The sequence below is a fragment of the Schistocerca piceifrons genome, chromosome 7, assembly GCF_021461385.2.
Source record: "Schistocerca piceifrons isolate TAMUIC-IGC-003096 chromosome 7, iqSchPice1.1, whole genome shotgun sequence".
NCBI classification, from domain to species: Eukaryota; Metazoa; Arthropoda; class Insecta; order Orthoptera; family Acrididae; genus Schistocerca; species Schistocerca piceifrons.
Genome location: NC_060144.1, coordinates 9,843,656 through 9,860,027, shown reverse-complemented (window position 1 = coordinate 9,860,027; position 16,372 = coordinate 9,843,656). Strand labels below are relative to the sequence as shown.

The 16,372-nt window shown below is 50.5% G+C and overlaps 2 non-coding genes across 2 annotated transcripts; both read right to left on the bottom strand.

Annotated features, from left to right (window-relative positions):
- Positions 1 to 11,306: 11,306 nt before the first annotated feature.
- On the bottom strand, positions 11,307 to 11,378 carry Trnat-agu. The gene has a single exon. It is a non-coding gene; the product is annotated as a tRNA-Thr (tRNA).
- A 321-nt stretch (positions 11,379 to 11,699) lies between these two features.
- On the bottom strand, positions 11,700 to 11,772 carry Trnam-cau. Its single transcript has one exon. It is a non-coding gene; the product is annotated as a tRNA-Met (tRNA).
- Positions 11,773 to 16,372: the final 4,600 nt, after the last annotated feature.

The following is a 16,372-nucleotide window of genomic DNA, read 5'->3' as shown; positions in this document are numbered from 1 at the left end:
TAAATGCCGATTCCGAGCTCCTGGTGAGTAAAGCCAATTGTCGCCGCAGCCAGTACCACATGCGAAGACGGTCAACGCAGGTAAACCGGTGTTGGAGTGTATCAACACAACCACACGTGTGACAAAGCGGAGAGACACTTAAACCTATACGATGAAGTCGTTCGTTCGTAGGAATCAGCTGATTAACTACCTTATACCATAGGGAGGCAACAGTTGCAGAATGAACGGGTAAGCTAATATTCGTCCATACGTTACGCCAATTAAAGCGGGGATATTGCAAAACAACCGGGTTGGAAGAAGAAGACCTGTGCCATTTTTCAAGCAGTGTTCGCGTAGTAAAAACAGGACGACGTTGTAAGTGGAGATCTAGATAACTAATCTCAATATAGAAGTCCCGAACATGCCGTAGCTTCGCATTTAGAGGCCCAACGTGAATTGGCGGTGACAAGCTTGCAGGACGAACGACATGGAATAATCGCGAAGTAACAGTCGGGGACTCAGAAAATAAAAGATGGAGGGTTCGCTTAACATAAAGGGCAGCAGCCTTGACACGGACATCGGTGAACGACAAGCCGCCCTCAAGACACGGCTTCGTAAGAACATCACAACGTAATTTAAAAATGTGCCCCCGCCAAATATACCTGTTAAGAAGCTGGACCATTTTTGCACCCTGCAGTCGGGGAAGCGGAAACAACTGAGCAACGTAATATATTTTACATAAAACATAAGTGTCTAATACACGCTTTTTTTGCAGTAGCGGTATCGAACGCCATGAGTGTTCTAATAAAACACCTTGAAGCTTGGAAATGGCCACTTGCCAATTTTTTGCAGCCATACGAAGAGGACACCGGTCAAGATAGATACCCAAATGTGTATGCTGTTCAACAGCCGCAACGCACGGAACAACCACACGTTCAAAGCCCCGCAAATTCAGGAGTTTGCTTTGACGGGGGTTGATACGAGAACCTGAGGCCGCAGAAAATTTATCTACTTCCATTTTCAACTGCGGCACTTCTGCTGCGGAACGAAGCAAAACAACCAAATCATCAGCATAAGCTGTTGCTGTCAGGGTAACCCCAGAAATCGTAAGACCACGAAATGTCGAGTTGAGACGAGAGAGGAGTGGTTGAAGGGAGAGAGCATAAAGGGTCATGGATAAAGGGCTACCTTGCGGGACGCCACGTTTAATATCAATGACCTTCGTTAGCTGGCCATTAATGTCAATCTTAGCAGAAATTCCAGTCGTCATATTCTAAAGTATCAGCAGCGCCTTTTCATTAAAACCGAGTCGGCGCAGCAGAAGCTCTAAAAACGAATGGGACACACGATCAAAAGCCTTACTAAAATCAACAAATAAAAGCGCACAGGAAATATTGGTGACAGCGACAATCGACACGACATCACGATACCCCGCCAGAGGAGTCAATATGGAGCGCCCTGGAAAGCAGCTTTGACAATGAGTTATCACAGGTGTAAGCAAGAGGGATAGACGTGCATTAACAGCCCGAGCAGCCGTCTTATAATCAAAATTTAAAAGGGTTAAAGGACGAAAGTCACTAGCTGTCTTCAAACCAGCAGATTTTGGTATCAGGACAACCGTACCTCTCTTGAAATCGGCTGGAATTGTGCCACCATTCAAGATTTCATTTACAATATCCGTAAAAACAGGCCCTATAATAGTCCAAAAGCGAACAAAAAACTCCTTAGGAAGGCCATCCGGACCAGGAGATTTGTGAGATGGTGAACAAGCAATGAAAGCTGAAATTTCGTCTGCAGTAAAAGGAGCTAAAAATTCCATATTATGGTCCTCTGTTAAAACGGATGGGATAGCAGTTAAAATCTCGTCAACATCAAGCGGATCAGAATCAGCCACAGAATATAAGGTCTCATAGTAGCAGGTAAGTACATGGGTTATTTGATTCTGTAAGGTAAGCCGGCGACCATCAGCTGCCATAAGGTCGTCAATCAATACACGTCGACGGTTCTTGTGGTGACGAAACAGATGGTACATAGAAGTCATTTCATGTGCTAAGGTGGACGGCGGTTTAGATTTAATCTTCAATCCTTCCATCTGAAGCCGTTTGATACTAAGGAGCTTGGCTTTAATTTTCCGAATCTCAGAAAGGTGGGCACATGTCATTCGAGAAGTATCATAAAGTTCGCGAAGCACCGAATAATAATACTCAAAAGTCAGTTTCAGATCTCGCGCTCTATTATAACTGTAGGACATTAAAGTGCGACGTAGTTTTGGCTTCGCACAGTGGATCCACCAGTGAAGCTTAGACGGATAGTATCGCAGAGAACGGAAACACATGTCCCACGCCGTCTGTATTAGAGGTTCGATGTCAGGGTCATCGAGCAAGGAGACATTCAATTTCCACAGCGGCCGATAAAGTTTAAGAGGCTGACGCTCCAAATTAATTATAACCGCAAGGGCACAATGATCCGTAAAACTGGCTGGAATAACATCTACATTTAAAACAGAAACACTAAGGGGATCAGAAATATACAATCGGTCCAGTCGACTACATGACGTGGCAGTAAAAAATGTAAATTTAACTAAAGTGGGGTGTTTAACCTCCCACGCATCGCGTAGTCGTAGTTGACGTACAAGAGAATGTAGCTCGAAACAATAATTAAAATGAGGGGATTGGTCCTTAGCTTGTAATACACAATTAAAATCACCCCCCAATATCAAAGCCGCAGGATTTTTGCGTAAAAGATAAATCAGATCCTCTTTATAAAAACGAGACCTTTCCTGCCGTTTGCTGGAACCAGAGGGGGCGTAAATATTAACCAAGGTTGTGTCAAATAACCGACAACCAATACCCCTTCCCGAGTCTAAGAGCTCAACTTCGGTAACGGGGATACCGTCACGAATTAATAAGGCAGTACCTGTGGAAAACTCAGGTGCAAAATTTATAATAGTGCGAAAGCCAGGAACAAACAGGTGTGCAACGGAGACTTCCTGCAGGAAAACAACATCAGCTGCAGAGTCATAAATGAACTGCTGCAGAGACGCTAACTTCAGAGCAGATTGAATGCTATTTATATTTAAGGTAATAAACGTGTACGCCTGCAACATCAACAAAAAAACTGAAAATGAACCCTAATTACACCACATTAGAAGCAACTACATCCAGATCATCAACATCAGACATGGCAGAGGGTGATTGCCCGGAATCAACGGAATCAGAGTCATCCTTTGCATGCTTGTGTTTTTTCCGCACCGCGTGAAGATTGGGGGGCACTTTCACCCGACGGCGTATCTGATGCACACCAGATTCAAGAGCAGGAGGAGTGGGGGGTTCGAGATCAGGCACGTCAACCAAGGCATCCGAAGGATTAGCAGGGCGAGAGGAATCAGAAGAAGGAGCAAGCAAGGGGAAAACTGCATCAGGAACATCGGCACCGGCATCAGAAGGTGTAGGTATTGGAAGTGTAGGAGGTGGAGAGATAGGTTTGGAATCCGCTGAAGCGGAGCGCGCAGTTCTAGAAGAGATTTTCCGACAAACAGCTGTCTACACCGAAGTGTCGTCAACATGTTGTGATGCCTGTGTCGGGGGGGATGTCAACACCACCCCGACCGAATGTTGGGGCTCTTGCGCCGACGGCGTGGCAGCAAGTTTGACGTCATCAGGCAAAGCAGGAGACACAGTGGGAACAGAATCCAAAACAAGCATGGGAGATTCCGGAATTCTCTCGTCAGATCCGCAAACCGGCTGCGAAACAGCAGCTTCGTCATCAGTGCTACCGGTATCACTAGCACGACGGCGTTTGTTATTGGAAACAGACGGGATCGGTGTAGAAGCAGCCGATACATCTGGGCGAGTGGGTAACGGGGGAAAAACTGCATCAGAGGAAGGTGTCACCCGTTGTGAAGAATCTACCGTAGGAGGCTGACAGGAGACAGTGGAGGAAGCTGCTGGCACAAGATCGGCAACCGTTAATTTGCGGCGTTGTGCTAGCCCATTTTTAAGCACAAACACCCGCTTAGGTCAATTAGCACGAACATGACCATTTTCATTACATAGAAAACACGTACCAACTTGCCCCTCATAAGTAAGATGAACACGATAACCACATACAACCAGATGGGACGGTATATTCGACTTAATATGCATTTCAACCAATCTGACACCATTATAACATTGCAGCTTATGTTGTGCAGACCAACGTTCATTTCGAATTGACCGAACGGTACCATAACCAAGCAAAGCTTCCTTGAGATAACTGTTTTCAACTTCAGGGGGTAAATTATAAACCCGAACTGTGGTATACGTAATTTCCGCATTTGAAACAGTAACACTGCTAACAGAACCATCTCTATGACGGAACGACACTTGCTCACCATGTTTAAGTAAAATCTTATCTAGCAAAACCGGGTTCAACAATTTCACAAAAAAGCAGTAAAGTTCGGTGTCAAAATACGCCGTATGTACCTGGCCCGATGTAATGCCAATCGTATCCACAATCCATTCGTGAATTTCCAACGAAGTTGGTTGAACATTCCTGGTGGCCTTGTTAAACTGAAAACTGAGAGTACACTTCCGCGGAAACAACCGGGAAGCCATAACACTTAATTAATGCGGCAAAAGCCGCTATACAACACAAGACACAACACAAACACTAAGGTGACGAAACAACGAAGAAAAGAAGACAAAGAAACGTCACACACAGAAAGTAAATAGTCACAACCCGAGGGAAACGGCGGATCGAATACACAGCACGTCCGATCGCTGTCGCGTCTCAAGCGGAACTGTCCATTAGGCCACACGGTCACTGGCGCAATATCCTTCCCCACACACACCTCATTTTCGCCATTTGTACGCTTGCCGGAATGAATTTCCCATCTTTGACGCAATACTCCATCTCCAATTTCAGTACTAAAACTGCGACGCTACTACTTGCTGTGTCCCATCTCAAGTTACATTCAAGCCCTTATGACGCTGATCAAACAAGAGGTTGCAAATCAGCTTCAATAGCTTACTGCCATCTCAGTCGGTTGCAGAAGGTACCTCACCCCATGTCATACAATGGCGAGTTGCCGCTATTACCAAAGCGGCGGCGGCGCCGCCGACGACGACGACGACGACAACCGCGAGGGTCTCTATCAGGGGTAGAAAATACATCACAAGAACTACGTATTTCACGGCGGCATTCTCCAGAGACTGCCAAAAGCAGCAGTTTTTTTTTTTACTTTATTGTTATTTTAAAACCTGTACAACAGGCAGGCTGTTAGCAGCGCACTACGCTGCTCTTCAGCCATAGAAGACACAAGCAGCAAAAACAGTGAGAAGACACATAAGTCACAGAGTGGTGGGCAATAAAACAGGAGACACATAGAGACAATCACGGAGCCGTTCACACTCGTCGATAATCCACACTGCTAGCTGATGAGACGACGCACAACCACTGAAGATGATGATGGCACTGGTGAACGAGGGAGGGGACGGTGAACACTAAACACTAAACACTAAACACACAAAACACTGATGGCGGCGACCTCCGGCGCGCGAATGTCCACGTAACGTGTGCGAGTCCGGGGACCTGCCAAGAGGGGTAGAAGGGGGAGGTGGGGGAGAGGGGAGAAAAAGGATGCCAATGGCTGAGGAGTCGGGGGCAGGAGGAGAGGAACAGGGGAGGGGAGGCCCGGGGGAGGAGGGAGGGAAAAGGGAGAGGAGGCGGGGAGGGGAGCAGCAGTTTTTTTTTTTTTCTTTATTGTGATTTTAACACCTTATACAAAGGCGGGCTGGCAGCAGCACAATACGCCGCTCTTCAGCCTTGAGTGTTACAACAAGTAGTACAGAAAGGTGGCACAGAGTAGACAGTAAATAACGGTGGGCAAAAAAATGTAGACACTAAAAATCGAAAAAACATGTAGCCGTTGACGCTGGCCGAGAAACATCACTAACACTGGGCGACACGATGCACAGAACATGGATGATGGCGACGTCACGTGAACGGTGGGGGCGTGACGGCGAACAACACTACACACAAACGAAGGCACACACACGAAACACTGACGGCGATGATCTCCGGCGCGCGAATGTTCACTGAGCGTGTACGAGTCCGGGGACCTGCCAAGAGAGGAGGTGGAGGAGGAGGAATGGGAAGGGGAATGGGAGAGGGGGGAGCAGAGATGCCATGGGCAAAGGAGAGAGGGGGAGGGAGGAAGGGGGAGGGGAAGCCCGGCGGAGAGGGGAGGAGGGAGGGGGGATAGGAAAGAGGAGGGAAGGGAAGGGAGGGAGGGAGGGTGCCGAAAGGAGAGGACATAGGAGGTAGGGGGGGAGGATCAAAGTTGATAAGAGGGGTAGATGGAGGGGACGAGGACATCATCAATGAGGGGGAGCTGGCGGAAGCCACCTTGGGAGAGGGTAAGGAGGGTGGAGAGATGGAGACCGGGTGGGACGTGGCAATACAGGCGCGGCAGTGGGTGGGGGTGGGAGAGGATCGGGGAAACGAGCGGGTGAGGAGGATCAAGTTTACGTGAGGTGTACAGGATACATATCCTTTCAAGGAAAAGGAGGAGGTGGGGGAAGGGGATGAGATCAAACAGGATTCGCGTGGGGGAGGGGAGACGGATGCGATAGGCAAGGCGGAGAGCATGGCGTTCAAGGATTTGGAGGGATTTAGAGAAGGTAGGGGGGCGGAGATCCAGGCTGGATGGGCGTAACAAAGGATAGGGCGGATGAGGGATTTATAGGTGTGGAGGATGGTGGAGGGGTCCAGACCCCACGTACGGCCGGAAAGGAGCTTGAGGAGACGGAGTCGGGAACGTGCCTTGGCTTGGATTGTCTGGAGATGGGGAGTCCAGGAGAGGCGACGGTCGAGGGTGACGCCAAGGTACTTAAGAGTGGGAGTGAGGGCGATAGGACGGCCATAGACGGTAAGATAGAAATCAAGGAGGCAGAAGGAAGGGGTGGTTTTGCCTACAATGATCGCCTGGGTTTTGGAGGGATTGACCTTGAGCAACCACTGGTTGCACCAAGTGGTGAACCGGTCAAGATGGGATTGGAGAAGGCGTTGGGAGCGCTGTAGGGTGGGGGCAAGGGCAAGGAGTGCGGTGTCATCGGCAAACTGGAGAAGGGGGACAGGGGGTGATGGCGGCGGCATGTCCGCCGTGTACAACAGGTACAGTAGGGGGGAAAGGACGGAGCCTTGGGGCACACCGGCGGAGGGGAAAAAGGTGTAGGAATCGGTGTTATGGATGGTGACATAGGAAGGACGGCGGGAGAGAAAGGAGCCGATCAGATGCACGTAGTTAATGGGAAGGGCGAAGGTTTGGAGCTTGAAGAGGAGACCGGAATGCCATACGCGGTCATATGCCCGTTCGAGGTCCAGGGAGAGGAAGATTGTGGAGCGGCGGGAATTAAGCTGTTCGGAAAGGAGATGAGTGAGGTGAAGGAGAAGGTCGTCGGAAGAGAAGGACGGCCGAAAGCCACACTGGGTGACGGGAAGGAGGCAGTGCTGGCGGAGATGCTGGTGGATGCGACGGGTGAGGATAGATTCCAGGACCTTGCTGAAGACCGAGGTAAGGCTGATGGGACGGTACGAGGAGACGGCGGACGGCGGTTTGCCAGGTTAAAGGAACATGAGGATACGGGAGGTTTTCCACAGGTCGGGGTAATAACCGGTGGACAGGACTATATTGTAGAGCCTGGCCAGGGTGAAGAGGAAAGAGACAGGAGCTTCACGAAGGTGACGGTAGGTGACAAGATCGTGACCAGGAGCGGTGTTGCGTTTGGTGCGGAGTGTAACAATGAGATCCTGTGTAGTGATAGGGGCATTGAGTTCCGTGTGTGTAATGTTGTCCAAGTACTGGAAACCAGGATCGAGGGGAGGGACAGAGGTGTCAGTTCGATCGCGGATATCCGGGAAGAGGGAGTAATCGAACTGGGGATCGTCGGGGATGGAGAAGACATTGGAGAGGTAGGAGGCAAAGTGATTGGCCATACTAAGGGTGTCAGGGAAGGGGTGATCATCGTGGAGAAGAGGGTAGTAGGGGGAGGGTTTAGTTCCGGTAAGGCGACGGAAGGCCGACCAGAACTTGGACGAGTTGATTGGTAGGGTTGCATTTAAACGGGTGCATGTCTGTCGCCAGTCCCGGCGTATCTTAGCCGCGAGCAAATTACGAACGTGTCGCTGGAGTTGCCGGTGGCGTCGTAGGGTGTCCGGGTCACGCGTGCGGAGGAAGGCATGGTAGAGACGACAGAATTCACGGAGGAGGAGGACGGCCTGTGGGGGTAAGGTAGGACGGTGGGGGTGGATGGCGACAGTAGGAATGTGGGCTCCACGGCCTCAGACAAGGTCCGCTGGATAAAGGAGGCGGCATGGGTGACATCGTCAGGGTGGTGGTAGGTGAGAGGGTGGCTATCGACCTGGGTGGAAAGGGTATCCCGGTAGGCATTCCAGTCGGCTCGGGAATAGTCGTGGACAGACTTAGGGGGAGGGTCAGTACGAGGGTCGGGGCGAGGGCGACGACCGTCTGAAACGGTGAGGAGGACAGGGAGAAGGTCGCTACCAATAGGCTCCAGGACATCCACCGTTATGCGGCCAAGGAGGTTGGGGGAGGAGAGGATAACATCAGGAGTGGAGTTGGATTCAGGACGGGTATGCCGGGGGATGGGGACGAGGTCACCTTGAAGGGCGGAGAGGAACCGCTGCCATCGCCGTAACTGGGCAGCAGAACGACTATGGATGTTGAGGTCGGCGGCGATCACGTAGGAGGAAAAGGTACGATCGACGTGGGAGAGGAAGTCGAAGGGAATAGGAGCGTTGGGGCGGACATAGATGGTGGCGCAGGTAACGGTAAGGCCGGGGAAGAAGAGACTAAGGATCAGGTGTTCGGTGGGGTCGGGAAAGAGAGGTTGGAGCCGAACGGGGATCTGGCGGTGGTGACCAATGGCAACTCCGCCACGCGCAATTGGGAGGGGATTATCGGAGCGGTGGAGGAGGTAGGGCGAAGTGTGAATGGTGTGGTGGGGTTGGAGGAAGGTTTCATTAAGGAGGAAGGCATCCACGCGGTGGGTGGCAAGGGTGTGCAGGAAGAGGTTCCTGTTGGTGGCTAGGGAGCGGATGTTGTTGAAAAGGATACGTTGCTGTCGCGCCATGATAGGGATTTAGACGAGGGTGTCGAGGCGGGAGAAGGTGAAATGGGCCTGGTTGTTGGAGTAGGTGGCGTACATCTTGAGTTGGAATATGGAACGGGCGGCGAGGGAGATCTGTTGGAGGGTGTGTGGGCGCTGAAAGGGATGAACATTCTGGAGGACGATGGTAAGGAACCTGATGATGTCCTCAGCGGTGGGGGGGGGGGGACGAAGGGAATTGCCAGGAGGGGTGGGGGCGTCCAGGGGACGGACAGGGACGGTGAGTTCAGGAGTGGTTGGAGGGGGTCGGGCTTTACACTTTCGGGAGTAGGTGGGATGGGGGAGATTGAGGTATTGCAGGAAGGAGGGGATTGGAGGTTAGGGCACTGTCTGAGGAAGTGCGCTTGCCAACAATGCGGGCAGGTGGGGGCCTCGCGGCACTCAGCTGTGGGGTGCGCGTTATAGCGCAGACATCTCTGGCAGCGCAGGGATTGAGGAGGGGAACGGGAGGGGTCGACCTTGTACCGCTGGTTAAAAAGGAGGGCACCCTCCTTCAGGAGACGGTCAATGGAGGGGACGTGCTCAGAAAAAACCCGCATAAGGCGGGTGGGGCCGGCAGCGTTATGTATGCGGCGAACCGCACGCACCTCCAAATGGGGATGCGCCTGGAGCTCCGCCAACACCTCCTCCTCCGTGATCACTGGACTAAGCCGAGTGATCACGGCGGTGAGAGTTGGCGGGCGACGCGGAGGTTGGGGTTGGCGGGAGAGAGGTGGTGAAGGAGCTGGGGTGAGAGAGGCATGAGGGCCAAAGCGGGTGACAGGGATGCGGGAAAGGAGGTAGGTGTGGAGGGTTGGGCTGGGGGAGGAGATGAGGACCGAATCGCGGCGAGGAGTGAGGAGGGAGATGGGGGCACCAGGACAATGCTGGCGAAGGAAGAGGGTGAGGTTCCGGGCTTCAAGGAGAGAGGGATCAGGACGGAAGAGGAGGTAGCCGTAGGAGGAAGGGAGAGAGGAGGAGGATGAGGGGGCAGGGAGAGGCGGGGAGACTTCCATGGCATCATGGGTGGGGGAAGGAGGACGAGGCGCAGCCTTTTTGGAAGCAGAGGAAGCAGGAGTGCCACAGGGGCGCTTGACGGCGGAGGTGGAAGTGTGGGGGATGGGAACAACGGGAAGGTGGCGGGGAGGGGCAGGTCCCGGGGCCGGAGTCGGCGCCGGAGATGGTGACGGTGACGGTGAAGGCGAAGGCGACGGCGGCGATGACGATGATGGTGGCAGTGGCGGCGGTGATGGCGAAGGTGACGGGGAGAGCTGGGCGTGGGCAGTGGCCCGACGGGCCACCACCCTAGCCGGAGCTGCAGTGGCAGGCTGGGGGAGTGGGGCGAAGGGATCAGAACGAGAGGAGCGGGAGGAAGAAGCGGGAGAGGGGGCGACAAAGATAGAGGGTGAAGGGAGAGTGAGGAGAGGCGGAATGGAAGGAGGGGGGTGGGACTGGGCACACCAAGTTATAGTGGTGGAGGCGGCGGAAGGGGAGGTATAGACAATGGCGGTGGTGGTAGTAGTGACAGTGGAGGTGGGGGCGGACATGACGGGAGAGAGAAACAAGAACGAACAGAACGAAGAGGAAAGGACAGAAACTGGGGACAGACAAAGACGAAGACGGATGGAGACGAAGACGGCCGTAGACCAGGATCAGGACGGCGGCGATGGCGGCGACCAGGGGGCACCGGATGGCGGCGGCGGCGGGCACCGGATGGCGGCGGCGGCGGCGGGCACCGGCGGCGGCGAGCCCCGGCAGGCGGCGACGGCGGTGTCGGCGGCGATCAGCAGGCGGCGGCGGCGGCGAGCACCGGCAGGCGGCGACCAGGCGGGGGCGGTGGGCACCGGCAGGCGGCGACGACGTCGGCGGCGTCGGCGAGGACCGGAAGGCGGCGACCAAGCGGCGGCGGCGGCGGCAAGCAGACGACACGGCAAGGATCTTCCACGTCGAAGGCGCACCCTGAGAGTAGCCCAGGCAGTGAAACTCTTCGATGAAGAAGAGAGGGAATCCAACCCTCGAATGGGAGCAGCAGTTTCTGGTGCCTGCTTTAATAGCACCATTCGCACTATTCATTTGCGAGAGCATTTCTTAAATACCGCACCCCTTCATCAATCTTTTTTATACTTGACCACTTTTTTCGAAAGGGCTACTGTAGGAGGGGCTGTTACAAAATTCATTTGCCTCCTGTGAGGATCGAACTCACGACCTCTGGTTTACTAGACCAGTGCTCTGCCACTGAGCTAAGGAGGCGCCGCCTAGCGCATTTTTCGGATACTTTGTTCTTATGGACTAGTGAATCGGAGCCCTTCAGCTGCAAACACACCGCATTAGCGACCATTATTTGCATTTAGTTAGCACAGCTGCTGCTTTCCTACACATCTCACACGATATCGATGTACACCTAAAATTCCAAAACAACACCTTTATTTCATTTCAGAGTTACTTTCAGCTCCAAATACCATTCCTCTGATATACATACGAAGGTAGGCATCGTCGTAACCCGTTACTTTCATTACGCAAGGCTCACGAGAGGGGCGCAGGTTGCATCCGCGTAGACACAAAATTTGGCGTCGCCCAGCGTGGGGCTCGAACCCACGACCCTGAGTTTATGAATCTCATGCTCTACCGACTGAGCTAGCCGGGCTCCACACAACGCGTTACGAGCCATACAATACTGACGGGACCATCTTTGGAAGATTCTTTTGACTACAGCTTATTTCCTGCTGCCACAAATGAGCTACAATCCTATTCAATGAAAAATTGTCTCCGAAAGGCATCAAATCTACTTGAAATGATACGTGGCTAACAGCACCATTATTCAACACACATGCTCGACTGTGTGCAGACGCCTGTGGCGTAGCTCTTGGGTCCTGAATCAGACACAGTAGTTCCAACAAAAACTCTCCTGATGGGCACTGTGCCGAAAATTTCGCTACAGATCACCCTTGTCTTGCTTGTGCTTCGGGTAGACGCCCGTTTGCAGCCAGGAAGCGGACAGCAGCAACTTTCATCTAGTTTTTCAGTACTCAAACAACACAGTAAAACAGCATGCATCTTTTGCAGAACTGGAAAAACTCGACCGTGACAGGATTCGAACCTGCAATCTTCGGATCCGAAGTCCGACGCCTTATCCATTTTTTTTTTTTTTTTTTTTTTTTTTTTTTTTTTTTTTTTTACGGTACCGGGAATCGAACCCGGGCCTCCTGGGTGAAAGCCAGGTATCCTAGCCACTTTTTTTTTTTTTTTTTTTTTTTTTTTTTTTTTTTTTTTCTTATATATGTATCTTTTTTCCCGGGCCGCCCGCGTGGCAGGCGAGCATTCTACCACTTTTTTTTTTTTTTTTTTTTTTTTTTTTTTTTTTTTTTTTTTTTTTTTTTTTTTTTTTTTTTTGGTGTGCTTTAAGTGGTATCAGGCAGGGAGAGGCAAGGAGGGCAGGGGTCATGCAATCTGAGGCCTGGCCATCTTGTCTCCCACCGTAACTGTCACCACGGCACCCTACCTCATCGGCGCACTGAAGAGATGCTGCGGCTTGACTCCGCCGCCAGTAACATAAAAACAGAAATTAGTCCGGAGACGAAATGTTGCATCCATTTGCAGTGTAAATGAATTTGTCCATTTTCATATGTATTCAGGAGAGCCGGGAATCCGTGCACTTTGCACCGCATGAGTGCGTCTCACCCCACAAATCAGAGTTAGTATTGAAATGAAAAATATAAATTAAAAGTCTTCTATCGTTGTTTCTCTCCATCGGATCGACTGTTACAATTAAGAAACTAGGAAACTCAGTTCTGTGCAGGGCATCCGCCAATGATACGGAACGCGCTACTACAAACATTCTGTTAATTTCTGAACGTGACGAATGATCCAAGTGACGCACTCGTAAATTAGCCTGTCCCGCCCTTACTTCTTTGGACTTCACTTCGGGCGTCCGAAGGAAGAGTGGAATCCACCATGTCGGAAGAAATGGCTTTAAGCACTCCATCCTATATTGGCTGTGAAATGATCGTGTGACTTAAAAAGTTTGCAAAATGAGCTTTATAGTTTTTAGTCTTCTGTAGTCGGTGGTGCTGTATCATTAAATACAGGAGAAAGTCTTCTTTACTCGTTTCGTTCACATTGAAAAGATAGTAAACTGTGTGGCCTTTAAGCCAGTTTACTGAATTTCTTTTGGTCTGCGGGTAAGGCACTACCTCCGGAGTGAGGAAGTCAGCTGGCGTTATGGTCGCAGGGCATGTTCTAGTGATGCTCGCCAACAACTGTCGTATTACCGCCCAAACATCTCGCACTTTTTCGCAGACAATCGGTGTTCCTCGCTATCTTGTACCTGGCAAGTGTTGCATAAGGGTGAATCGGCCAGATGAATGGAATGGAGTCTGGCATTGGTAGCTATTTTGCGATTCACCGTGAGATACCAAGACGCTCGCACGTGAGACGGTAAATGGCGTGAATGAATATTATCCCAAATCACCCGCCAATTGTGAGCTGTATATTTGTCTTCGATGTTATTCCTGGAGGTGGACTCGATCAAAGTCTTATAAAGTTGCTTCACCACCGTTATTTCCTTCGCCGGAATTCTTGTTCGAGCATAACTATATTCAAGCAGGAAGTATTTTAAATGATAAAGGTCGTGTGGAATATGATGTACATCAATCGGGGGGTTGAGGTTCGCTGGGGAGATTTCGTTGAGAAGGTGAGCAGTGAGACAGTGTGGAGATTTTGTCCATAGCTTATACATACTGCTTAGATAGAGCGCCTGTGCCTTTTTATAGACATCTGTGAGGTTCAATCCGCCCTTCCGAGGAGGGAGCGTCAACGTAACATATTTAACTTTGAAGATATTGCCTCTGGTCACAAAATGGCCCAGGGCAGACAGCATTCTATGTGCAATGCCACTGGGAAGAGGCAACACTTTGGCGACATAGTTAATCTTCGAGAGGATATAAGTGTTGACCAGTTCAATTTTTTGGAGAGCATTCAGTTTCCTCATGCTATGCAGTTGTACACATGCCCTAACTTTATGAAGTAAAGCTCTATAATTAACAGCAATGGTATTCTGTATCTTCCGCCGAAACTCAAGGCCTAAGCACTTTATACTGGTAATTTCTCGTAATCGGGTATGATTGGGTAGATTTATTCCCCGTCCAACATTCATGAGTCCGGATTTTTGCCAGTTCACCTTCGCCCCAGATACCGCCTCATATCGTTGAAGTATTTGAAGTGAGGACCGCACTTCTTGCGCGTTCACGACAAGAAAGCCGACATCATCGGCGTACGCACGGCACACAATCTTCTGGCTATTGATTTCCAATCCCTGCAAATGTGCAGTTAGCGTAGCGAGCAGAGGTTCTATGGCGATGGCAAAGAGAGCCATCGACATCGGACAGCCTTGCCTCACCGAACACTCGATATCAATAGCGCCACTGAGGCGACCATTAATTTGAATCCGCGACGTACTATTACGGATCAGATTGTCGAGTACTTGGGTGAACTGGTGCGGAAACCCCAATTCCTGCATGACGCGGAAAAGGAAACGATGGCTCACCCTGTCGAACGCTTTTGCAAAGACTATCATGACGAGGGCGCATTTTAACTTGCAAGCCTCCGCTACGGCAATGACATCTCTGTAATCCGTGAGCGTGTGGTAAATAGATCGATCTCTACCGACACTCGTTTGATACTGTCCTGTGATTGTGGTCATGACAGTTTTGAGCCGTTGGCTCAGAACACGGGCGAATAGTTTATAATCACTATTTAATAACGTGAGAGGTCGCAGGTTAGTGAGGTCGTTACTGCACGGGGTCTTGGGCAGTAAGACAACAATTCCTTGTCGAAATTCCTGCGGAATAACGTTTTGTGGGTTCATTAGTTCTTTACATATTGCAAGGAGTTTCGATTTCATCTGCGGCCAGAAGGTTTGATATACTTCTGCAGGTATTCCATCGCAACCAGGAGATTTATTCTTCGGACTCCTTAGGATAACGTCTGTTAATTCGTCTTCTGTCACCTCTGTCATCAGCTGAGTCGCCTCTGTGGGGCTGAGTTTCCGTGATAAATTTGTCGCAAACTCCGCAAACACGGTATCATCTGTCATTTTATTGGACATCAGGTCTCGATAGTACTCTTCAATCGCACGCATAATGTCACTTTGTTTAGTAACTATTGCCCCGGTGCTGGTTCGGATGTGTGTAATGATTTTCCGACTGCCTCGTCGACTTTCACGTAACATGTGATACATGGCAGCCTCTTCTTCTTGCACCGTCTTAGGAACTCGCGCCCGAATTTGAAAACCTTCCAACTGTTTCCGTTGCAGCGTTAAAAGTTTCGCCTGAATTCTTTTGATCTTTGCAAAATTGCCGATAACGGTCGCGTCACATTTATACAACTCCCGAAGACACTGAAAGTAAAATTCCATGGTCCGTTTGTGCCACAGACTTTTCTGACGGGAGTAAAACATTAAAGTTTTCCTAATTTGTGGTTTGGCGCATTTGAGCCACCACTCGATCGCGGAGTTGTAGGATCTGAATTTGCGTTCACATGCCGTCCAGGTGGACAGGAAGGCTTCTCGACATGCAGGATCATGCAAATGTGCGATGTTGAACTTCCATAACCCTCGACCCCGGTATGTTTCCTGTTTTTGCATGTTGACGGTGCAGATATAGGCAGCATGGTCGGAAAATACAGTTGGCCATATTTCGGTGTGTAGCAGGTGTTGCGTTAAATTACGCGATATGTAAATTCTATCTAACCTACTTGCCGAATGATTGGTAACATGCGTAAAGCCCACTTCCACTCCGTGCATGTGCGTCCAAGTGTCAGTGAAGCGGAGTTCTTGAATGATCTGTTCTAATTCGACACACCGATTAAAGTGAGGAGTTTGATCGATTTGACGAAGCACACAATTGAAATCGCCGCCAAAAATGACATCACTGTAGTTGGTCCCGAAGAGCGGAAGGATCTCGTGGCGAAAAAATTCTGCACGGTGTTGCCTATTACTGGACCCAGAAGGTGCGTAAATATTAATCAGTCTGATGTTATTGACAGTGACTGCTATCCCTCTGCCGGTCACCAGTTTGGCCTCACAATTTGCAATGATCCCTTCTTTTAACAGTAATGCTGTTCCAAGTTCGAAACCGTTGCCAGGGTTCACGAAAGCGTTATACCCTGCTATGTGGTCTAACCTGATCTCACTCACTTCCTGAAGCATGGCTATATCGATGTCGGCTGCGTATAACAAGTCTTGTAAG